A 21,678-nucleotide genomic window follows, 5' to 3' on the forward strand; every position below is an offset into this window, starting at 1 on the left:
TACTTCATGAATGATGCATTATGTATACATACCGATTTGTTGGGCCTCCGGCGCCTCACACGCCTCCTCCCCCTCGGATTCGGCCAACTCCAGGGCAACCGTGGCCTCCTCAGCCCCCTCCTCCGCCACCTCCTCCGCCACCATCAGCTCCTCCACCTCCTCCTCCGCCACCACCTCCTCCTCCGCCACCACCACCTCCTCCACCACCACCACCTCCTCCACCTCCTCCACCTCCTCCTCCGCCACCAACACCTCCTCCACCTCCTCCTCCGCCACCAACTCCTCTTCCACCTCCTCCACCACCACCTCCTCAGGCACCTCCTCCTCCTCCACCACCTCCTCCACCACATACTCCTCCTCCACCATCTCCTCCACCTCCTCCACCATCTCCTCCACCTCCTCCACCATCTGCTCCTCCTCCTCCTCCACTTGCTCCTCCTCCACCATCGGCGGCACCTCCTCATCAGGCTCTTGCCCCTCCTCCTCGGCCTGGCCTGCCTCGGCCTGTTCACGTGCCTGTCGTGCTCTGGCTCGTGCTGTGTGGAAGAAACCAAAATCATGGTCAATGTAGGGTCATTGGGGCACATGTATTAATCCATAACAAGACATACATGGAAGGGTGATAATGTTGGCAAACGATGTTTGAAAGTAGCTCCTTACTGTTAATGGACTCCAAAGTGTGACATTTAAGTTATTATGTGATTGTTAGTAATTTGTTCAATCATTACAACCCTGGCATTTATCAATGTTTAACACATATTAGATCTGGCACATTGTATGCATCAGAATCATGAATGCTATGTAATTACATATAAAAGGCACATGACTGCATGTTAACCAGGAAGAAGTACACATAACAGTCTATGGTCTTTTAAACCCATGGACACCCACTTATCATGAGACAATTGTTATAGTTTATATATGCTATGATGTCAGTGCGAAATTTCATAGCTAAAATACTCACAATCAGCTATCTCCGTCCTAATCTGGTGGAGAAGCTGGGGCTGGCGCCTGCGGAGGTCTGACCACCGCCTCTCTAGCTGGCCGATGGTCCTCCGCACCCGAGTGCGGGCGAAAATGCGGCGCCCTGCCGCAGCATAGGCCCGCCGCTTCTGGCCATTTGTTATGAACGGCCCTGCACGGCCCAGCCTTGTCTCCATGACGGAGACCAGAGCCCTCAGTTCCGCAGGCGAAAACGGCTCTGCCCTGCGTGTCTCCGCCATGTTAACAATGGCATCAATCAACCAATCATGTGGTGGCATTGGTTTATCACAGTTATTTCTGTTAATAACTTTATTGTTCATCTTGACATGAACAGCGTCTCTGCGCCAACACAAATGGTGACAAATTCGCATGCCTTCAAAACGGTAGTGCTGATGTATGGCAATGAACAAATCTGATATATATAAAACACAGTGTGTATGCACTTTGCAAATCCAATAACGCCTCGCTCCGCCAAGCAACGCGTGCTATAGCTTAGCAACGCATAGCTGTACTTAGCATTACTTACTCTATGCATCTATGTGTATGCGTACATTTATGTTTAAAAGACACATACTGTACACATACTTGCAGGTATCCTGAGTCCAGCATTATACACCAGCGCTGGCTGCCTGCCTGCCTGCCTGCCTGGCTGCCTGGCTGCCTGGCTGCCTGCCTGCCTGCCTGCCTGGCTGCTCCTTGAAATTTTTAAACATGTTCATAAATTCCAATATCATATATATATATATATATATATATATATATATATCTGCAAACAAATCATACATCAACACAGAAAAAAGTCCCCACCACATTAGAGAATAAATCAATGTACTCACCAGACATCAGGGATAGTATCAACTACAATAATGAAGATATAACAAACACATAAGATCCCTTGCACAAGGTATAATAATGAGCACCTATATTGTACTTCCACCAAAACTAAGCACATATGATAAATATCTACAATTTCTTTGCCATTAGGAGGGCAGGCTGGCTAATTGTCGTTTTGTAACACTGACAACTAACACACTGTACTTATTTGAAGGGGTGATTTTTACACCAATTGGTGTGTTCTGGTCAACTATATAAAATGTACCTGAAGAATCTTTGCGCCACAGAGTCCCGCAGCTGGTATCCCCTCCGGCATTCAGGGGCGCGGGATGGGCGCATGGGCGGATCTTGCGGCTCAGATGGAACCTCCCACTCATCAAAGGGTATCTCACGCCGCACAGCAATGTTATGGAAAAATACACACAGGCCCACGATCCTCGACACCATTTCAGGCGCATACTGTAAGTCCCCACCAGTGCGGTGGAGCACTCTAAATCGACCCTTTAAAAGGCCAATTGAGCGCTCCACCACTTGCCTGGTGGCAACATGCGCCCCATTGAATGCCTCCTGTGGGCCCGGTGCTGGGGAGCTGTACGGCGTAAGTAGCCAGGGCGTACATGGGTAACCGGAGTCACCCAGAACCCACGCATCACGGCCTTCCAGCTCTTGTAGTCTTTGCCATATCCCGGTTTGTCGGATGACATGAGAGTCATGGGCACTTCCGGGAAACTTCGAGTTGAAGGCGAGAATTTCCATGGATGGGCCACATACCACCATCACGTTCAGTGAGTGGAACAATTTGCGGTTCCTATATATCTTCTCACTTCGAGATGGAGGCACAAATGGTACATGGGTGCCATCCACAGCCCCTATCACATTAGGGAAGCCAGCAATTTGATGGAAGGCCTGCTGGCTTCTGCGCAGGGTCTCGGTGGCAAATGTCATGGCCATGAAGTGCCCCTTGCGCCTGAACATGGCCAACGTCACACGCCTCAGGATTCGGCAGAAGGCCGGCTGAGATATTCCAGCAAGTACTGCCACTACTTGTTGGAATGATCCTGAGGCGCATAAATGCAACACCGCCAGCAGCTGTGTGTGAGGCGGAATTGCTGTCGTGATCCCGTGTAGAGGTTCCAGATCACTCTCAATTAACGAGAGCAGATCCAGAATGACATGTGGCGGTAACCGGTACCTAGTAAGTACCTCATCATCGGGCATACCAAACAGAGTCACCCATGTGCGATAGATTCTAGCACGTCCTGGCCTCCTTGGGCGACGAGTGGGGAGAGCCGCAAGTGCCCTTAGCCTCCTTTCCATGAATGCCATCATTGCTTCAGCAACCTAGAAAGAAATGAACATAAATAATGATGCACCTATGCACATAATGGCCATATCCGACAACAAATAGATTTGTAGGCTTCAATACGTACAATAGATGGCCGCCCCGTCAAATAGCGAAGATCCATTTGACTCTATAATGATGTAACAATAATATGAACTCAATACACACCGTCCTAAACACACAGATGCTTACAACATCGAACTACTAAACACTACTTGAGTATCAAAGGTGTCTGCATTTGTTGCCGACATCATGTACTCTGACACATTTCACCTATTGCTGGGACATGTTGTCCTGCAATAGATGGACACACACAGGTTTAAGACCTGTGATTGAAATAGTGAACATGTGACATGTTGCTATAATGCTACAAACACTTTGCTGGCCCAACAATCTGTAGTCAGTGAGGCAATGGTGCATACATTCATACACTTACATTGTTAATGGATATCATATCTACAAGGACCATGGAAGAGCTTACCTTAGACCCTGACAAGTACAGATCTGGAGACAAATGATTCTAGCAGCAATTCACTATTTATAGGCCTCTCACATGTGTTGTCTATAACAGTAGTGATGAGTATTGCATGACTTGTGGCCTGGATTTTCTAAGGGATTGGGCTACTTTTAGATTGCAATCAAAATCAACAATACCACAGTAGTCATGAACCAAATGTCATGTCATGCTACCAAATAGCATGTATATTGTGCGATAGTCACAGGTGTATCCGAAGATTCTATGCAATGTTAGAATTGGTGACCAATATTTCATGTAGAAGTTTCGCCAGGTTTTACACAATGGAATTTCCGCAACGTATGCGGTGCGAAAAAACCACGCCGTACGCAGGCGGCCGTTATGCTCGAGCACGGAACGCAGCTGCCGCTGATGTACGCCAAACAGGATACACAAACAGTATATAAAGGTGTATTAGAATGTGACAAAGTTGCTGCTAACATGTCTGGATCCCAATCAGAGGTGGACCAAGAGTTGCAGCTACTTTTTGACAAGATGGACTCCAGCACCTCCTATGTGCCACTGCACATGCAGGCAGTGGGAAATGCTGAGGCTGCTGGCCCTTCTCCAGCAGGGCAACCTGCACCTGGCCCTTCTCCAGCAGGGCAACCTGCACCTGGCCCTTCTCCAGCAGGGCAACCTGCACCTGGCCCTTCTCCAGCAGGGCAACCTGCACCTGGCCCTTCTCCAGCAGGGCAACCTGCACCTGGCCCTTCTACAGCAGGGCAACCTGCAGCTGCCTCATATGCAGCCTCAGCAGAATCCTTTGGAACACAACCGGGGACTTCACAAGATACTACCATGGGCAGCACTTCAAGTACAGCGCCACGTGCCAGTGGGCGTGGGCATGGACGTGGCAAGGGGAAAAAGAGGCCAACAGAGGAACCAAGTTCCCGAAATAAGGCATATGAAGCACAGGAGCTTGCCATCCTGGTTCCGCGAGCACGTGATTGGATTGAGTGTCCACCGGAGAGGCTGACACACACACGCAGATGGAAGATTTGGGAAGACATAACGGCAGAGATTAATGAAGTGGCGCCACAAGTTCGTGAGGCGGAGCATGTCAAGAAGAGGCAAGTTGTTTTGTGATACATGTGCCCAGTAATAGACAAGTAATGTTTGAATTAATGCTCAGATGGATTTGGCAAATGGCCGGTGAGGTTGGTACGATACACAGACATGATTGCCATGTTATTTAGTTGAGAGTTAGAGTAGGGTGAGTGTGAATGTGTATTGTAACGGTTGATATCATAGTTGAATGTAATGTCATGTTTTTGACATGAAGCACATGTCGTAATATGTAGCACAGAGCAATGGCTGCAACATCAAACATCTTGAGTGACATGTATTAATATGTCAACTTACATTGCAGGTGGCACGACTTCAAAACCAACCTGAAGAGGAAGATGACCAAGCGGTGGGAACACAGCCAGAGATCTGGGGCCGGGCCCATGCCATCAGGGCTAGAGTTCACCCCCCTGGAGTTGATGGCCGAGAGCTGTGTAGCAGTTGAGGAGGTCAGGGGGGTGAGCACGATGGATAGCGAGGCCCCAGCTGAAGTGTTTGCGTCTTTTCTGGAAGGTAAATATTTGTCATGCCATAAGCTTGTGCAAGTAATTATCTTAGAATGTGTCCTAATTGTGTTTCTCATTTTCAACAGACACCCCACTGCTTGGTGAACAGTCTTCTCAGGAGGTGGAGGAGTCCGTGCCACCTGGCCCCAGTGGTAGCCGTGTGCAGCAGCAGCCATCGGCCCAAGCCGATTATGCCAGCTTGGCCCAGATGCTTGGGGACATTAACCAGCAGGGAGAGTTGGCATCAGAACAGATGCGTAGGACCGAGGAGATCATGGCGAGCTTGGTCAGCACCCAGCAGTCCATCGCTGGGAGCATGCAGTCCATGGCTGAGGCGCATCAGGCCATGGTTCAGGCGCATCAGGCCATGGCTGCAAGTGCTCAGGTGCTGGCCGAGCAAGCCACGCGTCAAAATGATCTCCTCCTCCACCATAATGAGCTTATGGTGGAGCTAGTTAACAGCAATAGGGTCCTAATGTCATCTGTTTCTGGTGCATTACCACCTGCAACACTCCCTGCTGGCAGGAGGGGTAGACCATCCACCCCCTCACCAGCATCTGCTCCACCTGCCCCAGCATCTGGCCGTGGCCGAAGAGCTGCTGCACAGGCCAAGGAGCCTACCAAGGGCAAACGTGCTCGCAAATGAACTTGTGGCTGCATTAATCTCCACCGTTATGTGGTCCCAACTCTTTCATTGTGCTGTGTGTGTCAGCTTCTTGTGTCCAATCACGTGCTGAGGGTAACCAGATGAGCCCTTGCTTCATATGTCATTTTTGGTTCCCCTGTTGCCCTCTTTTGCCTGCCATTACTGTCAGCTGTACTTGAAGTGATGTTGCTAAGTCCCCGGTTGTGTTCCAAATGATTCTGCTGTGGCTATGAATGTGTGCAATTATTTTTTTTTTGGATTATAAGTTATTTTGGTACATTCCTGCCATGGTTTTTGGTATTAATTTTTTTTTTTGTTTTTAATTGCTTCACAGTTTCATTGTGTGTGAAATGTCTTTAAATAAATTTCTTTACTTTATCAAAATTGTGTGGTTTAATTAGTACATGTAGAATACACATGTGTATTGATAGGATTAATATTCAGTGATGTTCATTCTTAGCAGTTTAAAAGTGTGGGACAAGTACAGCATATGTGTGTGTTTAGTAAAGGTTCCTTGAAGCAGCAATGGTTTCAATTAAAGCACTGACAAGCGTCCTATTAGTGAGTAATGAGTAAAGGAGTCGATTGTATTGGGTTCAGGTGTTAATGCTTGTAGTCATTAGGCGTTCCGTTCGGCTACCGCAAGACCGAGTGGTTTCCGCAAAGTAATACTTGACTTATGGACACCGCACATTTCTATCGGTTTTGGTCGCGTGCATTCGGAGTGCTATCCGAATGTACGCCCCCCAACATAAGTGTACTCCCCCGTGTCCGCCCATGTTTCCTCCCAGTTTTTCCCACTTTGAAACTACGCCCATGTCTCATTCCGCATGACGCCCATAATACGCCCATATTTCAAGACTGATTGCGGGGCACCGTTTTGTACGGGATTTGCACGAACAGGTACGGAGTCAATGCGTGGCACATGCGCGTGGCGTTCTCCACGCATGCGCAGACGCCGTAAAGACGCTATCCGAAAGTATGCGGAAAAGTACGCATCAATCAGAATAAGGGCCCTAGAGTGTGCATCAGTATTGTTCTTTTTTCCTGTATGGTACTAGAAGCCTTAACTTGGTAGCACCTCTCATTATGTTTAAAAATATGGTGTGCAGTCCAGTCCCCCCCTCTTTCCCAAATATTTGTGTATATATTGTACACTGAAGGTAAGGCTCCTTCATTCTGGCACTGGCACCCCTCCCATCTACCCTCAGGTGTTTTAATTAGCACAGGTTCCTACATTGCAGACTGCATGTTAAAATGGGCTCTATTTGAAGGTAAGACCTAGATAAATTTATATAATGTGTTAGTATTAGAAATGTTAGGGACCCATCTAATGAAGTTCACCTGGACGCAGTGGATGGGCCCACATATTTGCGCAAATGTGTGCTAAGAACTTCAATTATACTCCATGTTAATTGTAAGAGTTATCAAAATTATTTTTACTATCAGTGTTCTTAGCACCTAGAGTGTGCATCAGTATTGTTCTTTTTTCCTGTAGGGTACAGAACACTCCCTGCTCTGTGCTCCGATCCACCACTGGGTGAGCTCTATCACATTGTAGTGCCCTCCACATGATGCCACACAGTAGTGGATCCACATTATACCCTACTGTACTGCCCACACATAATACAATACGTTATTGCCCACACATTATACCATACTGTATTGTCCTGACATTATACCTCACACATTATGCCATATTGTAATTCCAATCACATTATGCCACACCGCATTAACCACAACATTATGCCATACTGCAATGCAGACACATTATGGCACAAAATCCAAAACATGAAACGTGTCCGTGCACAACCCTAGTTTGCATGGCTTCCAACATATTTGCAGCCATGCACAAGGGTGTAGAACCACACTGGCGGGGCGGAGATCTGGTCTGGATTAGGAATATTGTGTCACAGTGTACTCAGCATTATATAGCTGGCAGAGAAGCAGACACCCTCAAAATGTGTCCCTCCCATGAGGCTGCTGCTGACCTTCTCCACAGGTCAGAGGAGCAGAAGACGGACTCCTCCAATCAGAGCATTAGACGGACATGGCACCTCCAGTTCAGCGGTGTAATAATGTTTGTTTTTGAGACTCAGACATGTGAGTCCCAGATCTATGTTCATTGGACAGAGGTTTGACTTGTAGTGGATGGGGCGCCATGATAGTCTTTTATTTTATTCTACTTTATATAAACAGCACAGGATAGGTGCTGGTGCCAAGCACTCATTTATCATTTTGTATTTTATCTTTTATGCAGACTGAATCTCCCAGATATACAGTATGGCACTAGTCACTATGACATCATAACATTTGTTTTTATTTACTTTTACTGTGATTTTCTGTACGATAATTAGCATGGTTGTGATCCTTGTTTTCAGGAACATCAGAATATGTGGAAAATAAATATAAGTACAATGGTTGAATTCTGATGTTCCACTGACTGGTGGTATAAACTAAATATATAACATACAGAAAAGTTTATCTGTATTAATGTTCATTTCACATAAGAAAAAAGTCAAGTCCGTTGTTTAATGCAAAAGAAGTGGAAAAATTAGACCCTGGATTATGGATATTCTTCCCCTCTAACTGTTAGTGTACTCGCATACCGGTTGGCAGATACATGGTAGTTGGCACGACCCATAAAAGAGCAGCAGAGTCTAACATGCCGGGAGGTGTTCACCAGGGAACGCCATAAGGGCTTTTGGACTTTACTACACCCGTCCTGCAGGTCACGGCACTCTGTCTGGGTCACTTGGTATCTGCACTGAACATTTCCCTGAAGAATGCAACTGGCAAGGCAAGTGTTACTCAAGAAAAAGTAGTGTTGCTGAATGTCCAAGGTGATTAAACCATGACTTGAATCTTTGGAAATACTGCAGGCTTGACTGGAATTGAAGTCTGTGGACAGAGAAGCAAGCAACATGGTAATGACAGAAATGCTCACTCCGGAATAACAGGATCCAACAGCAACGAACAAGGCTAGACATATATACAGGACATCAGGCAAGGTAATATACTGTAGGTCCACAGGATACAGGGTAGGTGGGGCGGTTTTTCTGGTTACAGACTAGACACACCCAGTTTCCCGACTGCAGGCAAAGCAAGGCAGGTTTTCTGGATGCAGACATGACAGGACAGGTTTTCTGGATGCACACCAGACAGTGCAGGTTTTCTGGATGCAGACAAGACAGGGCAGGTTTTCTGGATTACAGATAAGACAGGGCCTGTTTTCTGGGGAATGGGTCATATGATCGACACTATGAAGGTCGAGATGGCTAAGGTTGACAGGGTAGGTAGGATGACACAAGCATTAGCTTGGCAATGGGAATGTTAACAGTCAAACAGTCGACATTATTTTTTCACATGTATATGGGATATAGTTTAACTAAATAGGGAATAAATTATGCAGGGAAGTATAAATATATTCTACCCTGAGAATGGCAAACCTGGGTGGTTTCTAGTGATGGATTTTACCTGGGGACTTCAGGACTGCAGCCCATCCAGTAAATTATACTTCCCACAGAAACTGCCTAGCTGTGGTAATGATTTCCCATAGGAAGGCTGTGTTTTCTACCCATGGGACTGCCAGTCCTCCTGCAGTAGCAGAGAGGACTTCCCATGACAAGCCACTCCCCTGCTATATTGCCAGCTCTATCTGGTGTCTACAGTATGGGCTGCATCTGATGCAGTCCATAGGATCCAGCCTATTCAGTAGTGCTAGAGACCCGCCCTGAACCTAAGCCCCAACCCCTTTGGCAAGGAACCACCACTGTTGTTAATGACATGTTCTTAATGAATTTAAGTGGCAAATATGGTGTAAGATCTCCTGTGCCCAGGACACACAGGTAAATAATGCTAGTACAGTTTGATGTAAATATATATTCACAGTTTCAGGTATCAAGCAGAGAAAAGACTAGAAAAGAGGACCAGTGTAGTAGTTGCCCATAGCAACCAATCAGCTGCTACCTATAATTTTATAAAATGTATATGATAAATGCTACCTTGAAGCTGATTTGTTGCTATGAGCATTTTCTCCACTTCTCTACTCTTGTCACTGCTTGATACATTAACACCTTAGTTTCAAATGTCTCCAAGATCAGTGATATATTGCTTGCATACAACAAAGTGAAACAAATAAAAACTGACAGTGAAAAAAAAACATTTTCAGGGAGAATTCGTAACTTTCAATCCAAGTGGAAACTAACTGTCTCAGCCAACCCCATCCGCAGCACTTACACCATTATTTGTGGAATTTGTAAAAATTGTAAATTTGAAAAAATTGGAAAATTCATTTCAACAACCCACAATGCTCATTTATCCTAATATATGTTACAGGAATTTAGATTAAAACCCTCGAATTTTCATGCTTTCCAAGGTTATTTCTGCTATCTTTCATATTTGTATCACAGGCTTAATTTTATATTTGCTTTTCAAGTATTTAATGTGTGGATTTAATATGTTTTTGGAAATCTTGGGCATTGAATACACAGCATTTAAATCCCACGTTCCCCCTGTTGTGTTTCTGAAATTAATAAAGTTAGTTTGAGTCTTAAATGTCACTTATTTTCTTTCTTATGTTCATAGTCAATTTTACTAAGCAGAAGAACTTGCTAATCCTGCATTCACATAGATAGAAGGTCAAAGTTGGCCAGTGAGCTACGAAATACCATATCAGGGTCCTTTTCCTCTCCAATTGAAAGAGGTATAAATTGTGGAATTAGTGTATTGATTGAAGGCTACAACTTCAAGCAATCAGTTTTTCTGGCTTGACAAGATTATTTTATCCTACTTTTCTTTTAGTGTTACGCGTTCTATTTCAGCCATCCTTCAGGCAGTTGAAGTGACAGCTTGAATTTACTCAATAAAATCCAGCACTTAGGAAACCTAGTGAGCCGAACAAAAGATGAGAACGATTGCATGGGGAAGGTGCAGTTAGTGTAAGCAAGCATAGAACTCTATAAGACCAAATATTAAGCAAAATTATGCTCTAATCAATATATTTCTATGGAAACATGGTGGAAGTTTTGTACAAATGGACTTGGAGGGACAGGAGATAATGCCACCTTTCCAAAAAATCATTGAAACTATCAAATGTTACTGAAAATGATCATTTTAAAAATTGCTGTAATTGTCAAAATTTGCACATTATTTAACTATGCCTGGAGAGGATTTATATCCGGTGTATATTTGCTGATTCATAACTTTACGGAGTGTTTCTTTCAATGTTTTACTTAACGGACGATTCTGGATCACTCGTGGTGACTCAAATTCAGCCCCTGCCATGATGGTTGCGGTTTGCGCATGCACATATCTGCACATGTGTAAACCCCGACTGCAAACGGCCATGGTGAGTTACTTGCCAGGCTATTTGCAGCGGGGAGGAAGGGACAGGGGCAGACGGCGGAAGGGACAGGATCGCCCATAGCAATGCCTAGCATTTTATTGGAGTTCCCATGGCTAAGTGGGCGGGCCAATGCCATCACATGATGTCAGCCGCCTTCCCTGTCTTTGTCCAGGCAGCCGCAAATAAAAGTCAGTTCAGACTGATTTTTATTTGCAAAGGCAGGATAAATCATTCGATGGTCGGCGACCATCAAATGATTTCCACTGCTAGTGGCACATGTGAGGGGATGTGTTCTCGTTACTATCCCCTCGCATGGTAAAGAAGGGATATAGCGGCAGCGGGGGGTGGATGCTTGGACAGGCGGTGGGTGGTGTCACTGATGCTCGTAAACTGCAATCCAGATTGTACCTTACAAGCCATCTTATTAACAGTTGTTCAAGGCAGTTTGGACTGCTGAGAGCTTGACTTATATCCTCCTTGCTAGCATGTGATTGGCTGCAAGCTGCAGCATCACTTAACCCAGGTGCACTGGTCAGAGATCAAGGTCAGCAGGCAGCGCGAGTGAGGCAGCCTGTCAGCTGACCACAGGTGTCATGGCGGTGCCCAGGCAGCATGGGATCAGCATGGGACACTGACTGGGCCCCGGGGTGACACCTGGTAACATCTTGCTATAGACTACAGCCAAATACAGCAGAGTCTGCGGGCCTGCGCTGCAAGATGCACCAGCACAAAGGTAAGAGATGCGGATGTGGACACACACCATGATTTCTGACACATGGCTATGAACCCTGCATCACATCATGAAGCTGACTAATAACCATAGGTGGATGTAGGAGGACAGAGTGTGGGGGTGCAAATGCTCAAACTGCTCCTGGAGGTGGGGTTGGCATCTTCAGAGTAGTTGCACTGTGAATCCTCAGGACTGCATGTGCACAGCACTGTTGGTCCTCTGCTAGCAAAAATATTGTGACACGCTGGTGGTCGAAGATTTTCATAAAGCCCCATATTGTATTCTCCCTCTACTATAAGATGGCATATAAAATAAAATGGGCATATCAGCTCTCCTGGTGGCCTGACTAGAATGACATTTTAGTATGTTGAGTATAACAGCTATATACACCGACATGTGGGCCTATACGGAGAATTCTAAAGACGTTCACATCCCTAAACAAGTTTACTTTCCATAGCGTCATACTCCTGTAAGGGTTTGCATCAAGTTACAAGTTGCATGAGATTAACGTATTGACATAGATATATATAAGTGCTCCTGAAATCTGTTGAATACAAACATTTTGCAAAGGTGCTTTATAATACTGCCAGATTTTTTCACTCTTTACTCTGGATCTCCATGGCCTAAATTTTGAAGGTTACTGGTATAAAACAGCCATTTACTAATCGGCTACTATACAGTTAGAGTGGCTTTGTAATGCTTTATCCTGTAACAGTGAAGTTGCTTTTTATTGGTTACTTCCTAAAAGCACTCCTGACCTTTAAGTTGAAGTTGTTGCAACTCAACGCTTGAGCCAGCATAGTCCATGTGTTTTTTTTTTTATCTTTTCATTGGAATAAAAGTCTGTAGAAAAAAAGAGCATACAGTACCAGTGGATTCAGGTTTAAAATAAATTGGTCAATTAAATAAAGGACTTTATAGTCCAATAAAGGATTTGATGTTGTTGTTTTTTTTCTTGTTGTCCTTTACAGCAGGGGTAGGTAACTTTTTTCTTTTTGATTATCAAACATTCAACATTGCGAAATTTCAAGCCAGAAATACTTTTAAAGTACCACTTCTTTTTCTACATTTTCAAAATGAATAGATCAGAACTAAAATGTAATTGGCTTCCGTGCTTCCTTTTTGGCAGTTATTTTTCTCAGGTTAAGTTGATTATTTGCAATCTGGAGACAAAGTCGTACTTCAAAAATGTTTTATGTAATTTAGAACTGTGGCAAGGTTCAATCACTGTAGACTAAGGGCAATATTCAATGATAAATTACGCCAGGGCTGGGCAATTGCGGCCCTCCAGATGTTGAGGAACTACACATCCCAGGATGCTTTGCATTAGTTTTGCTATGTGGCCATGCTGAAACTGATGCAAGGCATGCTGGGATGTGTAGTTTCTCAACATCTGGAGGGCCGCAATTGCCCAGCCCTGAATTACGCGATGTGCAGCGAATCCTGTTTAGGACTCTCTGCACATTCGCAGGGTTCCGGAGGGCTGGAGCATTCGCTGGCAGCCCTCCCTGTCATCCTATTAAGCTGCCCCCCCCCCCCCAGAGAGCTGGCAGGGGACACGGGTAGGGAGCCGCTGCACTGCTCCCACTCATGCATATGTAATGAGCGGGAGCAGTGTGAAGTGAATAAAAATAGCATGCACCTTCACACAAAAAAAAATCTGATTTTTTTTTACACCAAAAAAAAACATAACTTTATTTTAAAAGATCACTTTTTAGTTCACCTTTAAAAGATGTTGAATGCAAAACAGAGAATCACTGCGAAAATCACTGGAGAAAGCAGTTCTCCATTTGAGCATTGAATACACTTTAGTTTTTTCAGAGAGAAAATTCTCCGTTACCCCGGAGAAATGCCAGAGACTAATAGTCTTGGGGGGAATTCAATTTCAGATTCAGACTGTCGGAAAATCCCGACACTGGAGATACTGGTCCGTTTTTGTTTCATCAATAATGACAATAACTCGACAGTTGGAATTCAATATTCCGGCTGTCGAGTGTCAGAAAGTCTGTGGATCGGTAAAAATGGCTGTGGATTGTCTAAATCCGAATTCGACAATCCACGGCCGTTTCCGACTTGAAAAGAAGTCTGATCTGACACCCTACAATGCTGTCGTTAATGGCAGCATTGAATAGGTGAGTGCAGATATTTCCCCTGTCGGGAAATATAGGCACATATAGAATACCCCCTAGGTTTCCAGGATAGCCATTTATATGTGTCCATCTACAATGTGCTCTGTAGTGGAAATGTGATTCGATGAGCCGTGGCATGCTGCTGCGCATCCATCATGAGCCGTCTGTCATTAGAATGAATGGACCGCTGGCTCCCATTCAAGTGACTGTATAGTGGGAGCATACGCATAGCATATGCCCAGCCACACATTAACACATGAGATGAGGAAACATCTGTACTTGAGAACAGGTGACTTATTTAGAACGTTATTTTGATTTAACCATCAGGTCATATGATAAATATCACTAAAACTGGACTGTTGATGTGCCCTGACTATCATGGTTGGCAACCCTTGACCTAGGTGGTCAGAGAAGGTGAACCTCAAATTTATTTCCTTTTATTTTCAATGGGGCTCATTATTTACCTTCAACTTTTTGAAGGAACGTACAAGTCTAGTACACTTCATCCACTGTGACACAAAATATTTTTACATACAAAGTGACACTATCATGAAATAAATATAGTATTTGCCGTTTCCTCACTCTCGTTTCCAATAAAAACATAAAAAATTAAACCAAGTAGTAGAATTTTAGGAGAACATAATAACTTAAATCAATGGAGGGTTGGCAATAATCAGTTAAAATGTCAAGCACTGCATTAACTGTTTCCACCATTTCACAGTCAGGGTGATAACTAGGTGTGTAGGAATATTCTATGTCGGTTTTGAGTCTACACTTAGCGCTGAATTTTGTGTGCTGACACTTTTCCAAAGAAAGTGGGGAGATGATTTTTAGTGAAGAAAAGGTAGAGGATATAAAAAATATATATTCTCCTTATCAACAAGTTATTCACCTAGCTAGAGGCTCTCTGATCAATTTGTATGGTGGAGATATGTGAAAGACAGAATTTTCAAAATAGTGTGATTTCGTCAAATAACAAATTTATTTATAGACACGTAAAACACATAAAATCACACACGCAAATAATGTACAACACTGTTGTTGTCTAAAATGTCTAAGGTGGAGGTTTTACCAGATTCTGGTGTATAAAGCGCCTGTAAAAAGGTCTTTCAATTCTGAAAAGCCCCCGGTTCTCCGGAAAACCAACAGCCTCAGGTGCTCCAAACGAATCCAGTCCCGGTAAAAGTCCTCCCCTGGTGACACACTCCAAGCTGCTGCCTGTGTGTAGGAAGCATGAAGTTTCCAGGGTACACGGTCCGAGTATCGCACTGTAACTGCCCCATTGAGTCTGCATTTGTCTATCAGGGTGCCTGGGACGACGCTATACTTCTTGGTGCCTATGGACCTGCCCTTTCGATATGACATCATTACGTTGAATGTTTAGAGGGCGGGCGATCATAGGGCAAAAAAATCACCCAGCTCTGGCACTGTGCACATTTTCAGTATATCTACTAGAGCACAAATGCAGATTACAGTAATGGGATGTTTCTAAACAATCAAAAAGTGGACTTGCACCTTGGAATGCATTAATTTAAACAAAAATCAAAACAAACCCATGTTTTTTTTGCATTTCACAAATAAGCTTTATTGAGTTTACAAGGACACACCTAAAACAGAGAACATAAAAAGATTTTACAGTTAACGAAAGAAATAGACCGCGTTTGACCATAAATATGTTGCAGAAATCGACAGTATTCATAGACTTCTATTCTCACAGCAGGAAAGCTGAGAATGGCTTGACATGCATAATCATCTAGAGAGTTTTCTCAGAATCTGGATGGTAGGGATCATTTTAGGAAAAATAAGTTAAAAAATAAAATTTCCAATTTAAAAGGGGTGAGAACTATTACTTTTGAGTGTCAGCTTGGGAAGAACAATCTGATGCATGGTAAGCGGAAATCTCTTTGAAGCTTGACGCAGAATGGATTGAGGTCACCCGGAGCAGTGTCTCAAAGGATTCTTTGTGTATATGTGACTGGACAATCTATTGAGTGAAACGTGTCACTCTTGAGGTGCATCTTGCCGGAATAGCCTCACACTGAAGAATTAGCTTCAGGGAAGTTGCCTTATTCTGGAATAGAACCAACAACAAAGCAGAACGGTCATTTTGTGTTTCCAATTTTGCTTCAAAGCCACAAAGTGTAAGTACAGTAGTCCAAACAGTGGTGGAATAGGGCTAGATAGTGAGTCCATAAATGCACATGAAGGCAGAACTATGACAAACAGGATATACAGACAGTTCTATTGAAGATGGGATGTTTCCTATAGCAACCAATCAGATTCTGATTATTCTTTATTTAGCACCTTCTAGAAGATAGTAGACAGGATCTGATTGGTTGCCCATAGCATCATCACAGGTGAAGTAGAATACACATCTTAGTAAATTTCCCCAACTGTGTTTTACAAGCAGTACTATATCGTGAGAAAACTTATTTAAAATGCATGATGTCATAAGAATCAATGGGGAAGATGCATTTAGCCCAGTTAAGTCATAAAGTGGGCAGTGATAATGCATCAGCCAGCAAGCTCCAAACAGTCAATTTTTTAGAATCCATCATGTATACTGGCAGTTAGGCACCAACTGGCTGGTGCCTTATCATCTTCCACCTTATTACCCCTTTACTACTTCAGCAGGCTTAATATATCTTCCCCATTGTTACTTATCACCAATGCATGGATATGGCACTGATGATTCCATCTGAATGTAGTGTACAGTATACAGTATGTCTCTAATTTCTGCATAATGTGGATTAGGAGAAATGAGGGAGATTACTACATTTTCAGGGAGTCTCCTACAGAATGCAGGAGATTAGGCAACTTTGACACATACCTGTGGCTCATGTAGGGGGGGAGTTTCTGAGTGCCTAAAAACCCTCCCTTCATAAGTAAACTCTGCGATTCGCTGGACACCATTGAGGGAAGGGGTCATTATAATTTGATACCATGAGAATAAGGTAACTTTTACTAAATTGAATAATTAATAGATCCCTAAAATGTACTGAAACATCTTGCTCAGTTGTGATCAGGTATGCGTGCATAAGAATACCATACAGAGAAATCAATAATCCCGCTGCTGAATCCCCTCGGTACATGTGTAGGATAGAGATATCATTCGATGGTTTCCAACCACCAAATTATTTCTCTCGCCCTTTACAAATAAAAGTCAGTCTAAAATGACTTATTTTCCTCGGTGTGGACTGAAGAGGGGCGGGCACTGACGTCAGCATGCATCTGCCTGCCGGCGTTCATGGGTCCGCCCATAAAACACTGAGTGCTCCCCTGCCCCGGTCCAGTGTTAATCCCCGCCCACCCTCGGCCCTCCCTCCCCGCAGCAAAAGGAGTGCCGGAGTCCGCACATGCATAGAAATGCGCAAACTCCGACCAACAGGGCTGGGGTCATATTTGGATCCCACCAGAGTGATCCTGAAATGGCCCCTAAGTCAGTGGATTTTTCCCATTGTAGACGCATGCTAGTTGTAACAACTTGTAGTTAACAGAATAATGGAAAGAAAAATAAGTTCAGATTTCACAGGTCTTGGATTTTTATGATGCTTTGAATCAAGGAATGAAACAAAAACACAGGAATCTCTCAGTCATATATATATATATATATAGCAAAAGAAAAATGTATAAAATAAATGTATAAAATAGTAATATTAAAAGTTTTTAACAAAAATATGTCCTTTTATAAATGCAAAATAACATCGTTGTTGTTTGACTCATAAAACATTTTTTGGGATAGAATACTGTGCATTACTTGTATTAAAATAGATGTAATATTTGATGATCCCCGCAGAACTAATTTGTACCGAGGAAGCCTGATTTGCTGTAATAAGTAAGCAATTAAGTAAGCAATCATTCCCCTACAAATGTGACATGACTAAACATAAGAACACCGCTTTGCTCCTTAGCCAACATGTCGGGCTGTATTAAGTTCATCTTTAGTTTTTTGAGTAGCAGCTGTACTTCCCCTCCCCCCACCAATCGCTTACTGATTTAAAAAAGTTAATATACTACAATGTGCGTCGCCGAACTTAATTAATAATGAATTTTATCTTCTAAAAATTCTACACGGTGTACTTGGTATCATTTTATGTACGTTAACACTTAAAAGTGTACAAGTAAAATGTGAGTGTTAATTCTCATGGATACTGTTAAATAGGTGAATAAATGTAATAATTGCAGAGCAGAGGATTAGGAGAAGACTTCCAAGAAGAGAAATAAGGCCGGGGTTATTGCTTTTATCAGTCTAATCAATTATGTATGGTGGAAACATGCACACTGAAGAGTTGACTCTCCAATGAGGTTATTTGCAGAGCTGCCTCTCAGCAGGCTTCCTTAAGACTGAAGATCAAAAGACAGCTAAGCACCAGCTCACTATTTCCAGTTGTATTATCTGCTATGGATGAACATTTTACGCCTGCAAACTGACATACAGAGGGACAGTAGCTCTGATTTCTGAATGGACTGTGCACTTATATACACTTAACTTTTAATGGATTTTGAGCATCTTTTTATTGGGTCTTGTGCATTTATACAATGATGTGGGATATTATTTCATTCATCAAAAAATGAATTTACCAAATACAGAATTTTGTTCGTTCACAAAGTTCTGGGTTTGCAAAAATGCAATCAATGCTGAAATGATGTTGCATTGTATTGTAGCAATGCTGGTGAAAAAACGCAAGTAAATTGAATATATAAATGTAAATATTATCTGTACAGTTTAACTAGAATTTCTATTTTTGACCATTTTCCAGTGTTTGGGAGCAAATGGTCAATGTTCATTTGCTTCCATACATTTCCAGATTTTCATTCCGACCAGCCAGATTGGACAGATGGTCTGCCAGATAATTGTATAGTTTAACTTTAGTCAAGAGCAGTTAAGACTGAATTCTAAAGAATAACTCACATTACCAGTGTTCGGTACTTTGAAGGTTCTTCTGGTTGACTTGCAAGGCTGTGAAGTTTGCAGCCTAGCGAGTCCACCAGATGCTGCCCGCCACCTACACGGCCACCCCCCTTGCATGCTATGATCCCCCACACAGCTGTGAATGGTTGTTTTGCATAAACACCCAATCGCAGCCTTGGGTGCAGAGGAAAAATCATTCAATGGTCGGCGACCATCGAATGATTTCTCCAGCACTCGCAGATGTGTGGGCACCCTGGGCAGGAAGCGGGCAGGCAGATGACATCTGCTGACATCAGGTTCCCACCCCCCACACCCATGTCACCAGTGAATTACGATGAGAACGCCCAGCATTTTCTTTGGAACGGCCATAAACCACTAGGCATTCCCATGGGCCAATCCCTCAGCCCGCCGTATCACGTCCCCCTGCCCACACTGTTGTGTGCGAGTGCCCAGCGAATAATCTATTTGCCATGGCTGCTCGCACACAGTGGCTGCACATGCGCATAACTAACTATGCTTAGTTGCGAAAAATCGATACCCTGCGAGTACACGCAGGGGAGCGTATGTCGGATGCAGTACAGCAGCAATGTTAAGTTATTGGCAGTGTAGCTGTTTGAGGAGTTGGGAGGGGGTGGCGATGTTATTTTTGGAAGAACCGACCATGGTTTCCATCTTCCAATTGAGCTTTTCTAGAATCAGGGATGGAGCTTCAGCAGCCTTTCTGCAGGACTCTAGTGCTTTATCAGCCGGCTGCTGGAGTAGCAAGTGATCCGATGATGTGTCCTATGACCAGGGGTGGATTAGATTCCTGGTAGGCTGGAGCACCAGTGAGGCAGCCTGTGACTTTTTATTTTTTAGCAGTGGTCCTGCCAAAAGTAGCTGTGGCCCTGCAAGAGTGGGTGCTTTCTGAAGGTGTAGCAATTTCAGGGGAGTTTCTTGGCTCCAATTGGGAGGGGATATTTGTGATATTCGGGGGATTATGGTAGTAGGGTGCTTGTCTACTTGATGGATGTTTGCATTCAGTCTGGGGGGGGGGGGCTGTCATTATTTATAATGTGGTTTGTCACATCAGCTTAAAGGTCTGGCCCAATAGACTGCCAAGTGTACCGAAACCAACGGCTCCCCCAAAGGCGTAGTGATGTTATTTGTATTACTGAGTGATCCATCAGTTAATTATGACTTTCAAGGTTTCATCCCATTTTATATATTGAAAACCTTTGGGTGGCTTGGTAAGGGCAGACATAAGAGGTTGTCTATACAGAAGTATGAAGGGACTTGAGGGCAGCAGTGGCTGCAGTCCCAGGGCTGCTGCCCCTTACAGTATATCACCTTTGCCAGCACAGTCTCATGCCTATGTCAAAGAAAACGGTATTACAAAAGGTGACCACATCATCTTTTACAAAATGTCATCACTTTTTATAATGAGAAGGTGATGTGCTTTATGAAGTGTTGTCTCCTTTATGTGTGGCTGATTTTGAGGCACATAAAAGTCAGATTTAATGCATTAGAAGCAAGATTAGGGAGTACAAACAGTGGGTGGTAGTAGTGGGTGGCAGTAATCAAAACTTAAAAAACAGGAAAAATACAGTACCATTTTTTAAACTTCCACGACTATGTCACATATGCGAATTGGGGATCACATGTTACAAGGTGCAGGAGAATACAGGTGTGAATATATGAGAAGGGGAGGCATAATGTAACCTAGAACCAGGAGAGACATGTAAATGACAGCACCATGGGACTCTTAACTAGGGCACATGCCAAGAATACATAAGGTTGAGTCCAATGCGCTCTAGCACACCTTCAGTATTATACACCTGGCATGTTGTCGGGTCTGTTTTGTATGGTGGTGGCCAGTGGAGTACTAGTCTTTATCCCTGCATCCCAGACAGTATAAGTACAGCAATGATAATGTCTATTCAGGTTAGTTCCTCTTGCCCTGGGATTCCATTCTCTCTCAGTTACTGATTAGTGACCCCCTGCTCTTCAGTAAATACAACTCTTCTCCTTGGTTCAGGATCACTTTGTATTTAGTGTACATGTTTCAAAGAGTGATTTGCAATGTTGACACACATCAAACACAGGGAGCCTATTTTAATTTTAGCTAATAAATGTTCTTAAGATATTAGCAGCCAGAATTGGCAGAAAGTCAAGAGCATTTCTTTGATAGAACTAGCATATGCTAGAAATATAAGATTTTCTCCAATCTCCAGTATAATAATAGTCATCATCACTCTGTGAGTTCACACATTTGCTTTAGCTTCATTTTTCTTTTTTTCCCTTTGTATCTAATAACAATGAGTATTAGTAACCACACATTGTATTTGACAGTTACTAAGTTGACCACATATGAGGATATGTGTGGTAACCATTGTCATGGGGCTTTTTGAACCTGTCGAACATAAGCATTGTCCTTATTTTACATGTTGACCTATTGACTATGTCAGCCTTTTCATCATGTTAACCAAATGCATGTCGACCAGATGTGGTTGACTTATTGACTGTCAACCTATTTAAGGTCTACCTATCATCCAGATACTAATATTCCTATAAAAAATCTAAACAGAACATGGAAATCTTAGGATGCCATTTTCTTCTCTAACAGATCATTTTTGGTATCATATCTTAGAAATCTACAATATGTTCTGTTACCATTCTGCTTGGTA

This window comes from Crinia signifera, chromosome 7 (genome assembly GCF_055691185.1).
Source record: "Crinia signifera chromosome 7, ASM5569118v1, whole genome shotgun sequence".
Lineage (NCBI taxonomy): Eukaryota > Metazoa > Chordata > Amphibia > Anura > Myobatrachidae > Crinia > Crinia signifera.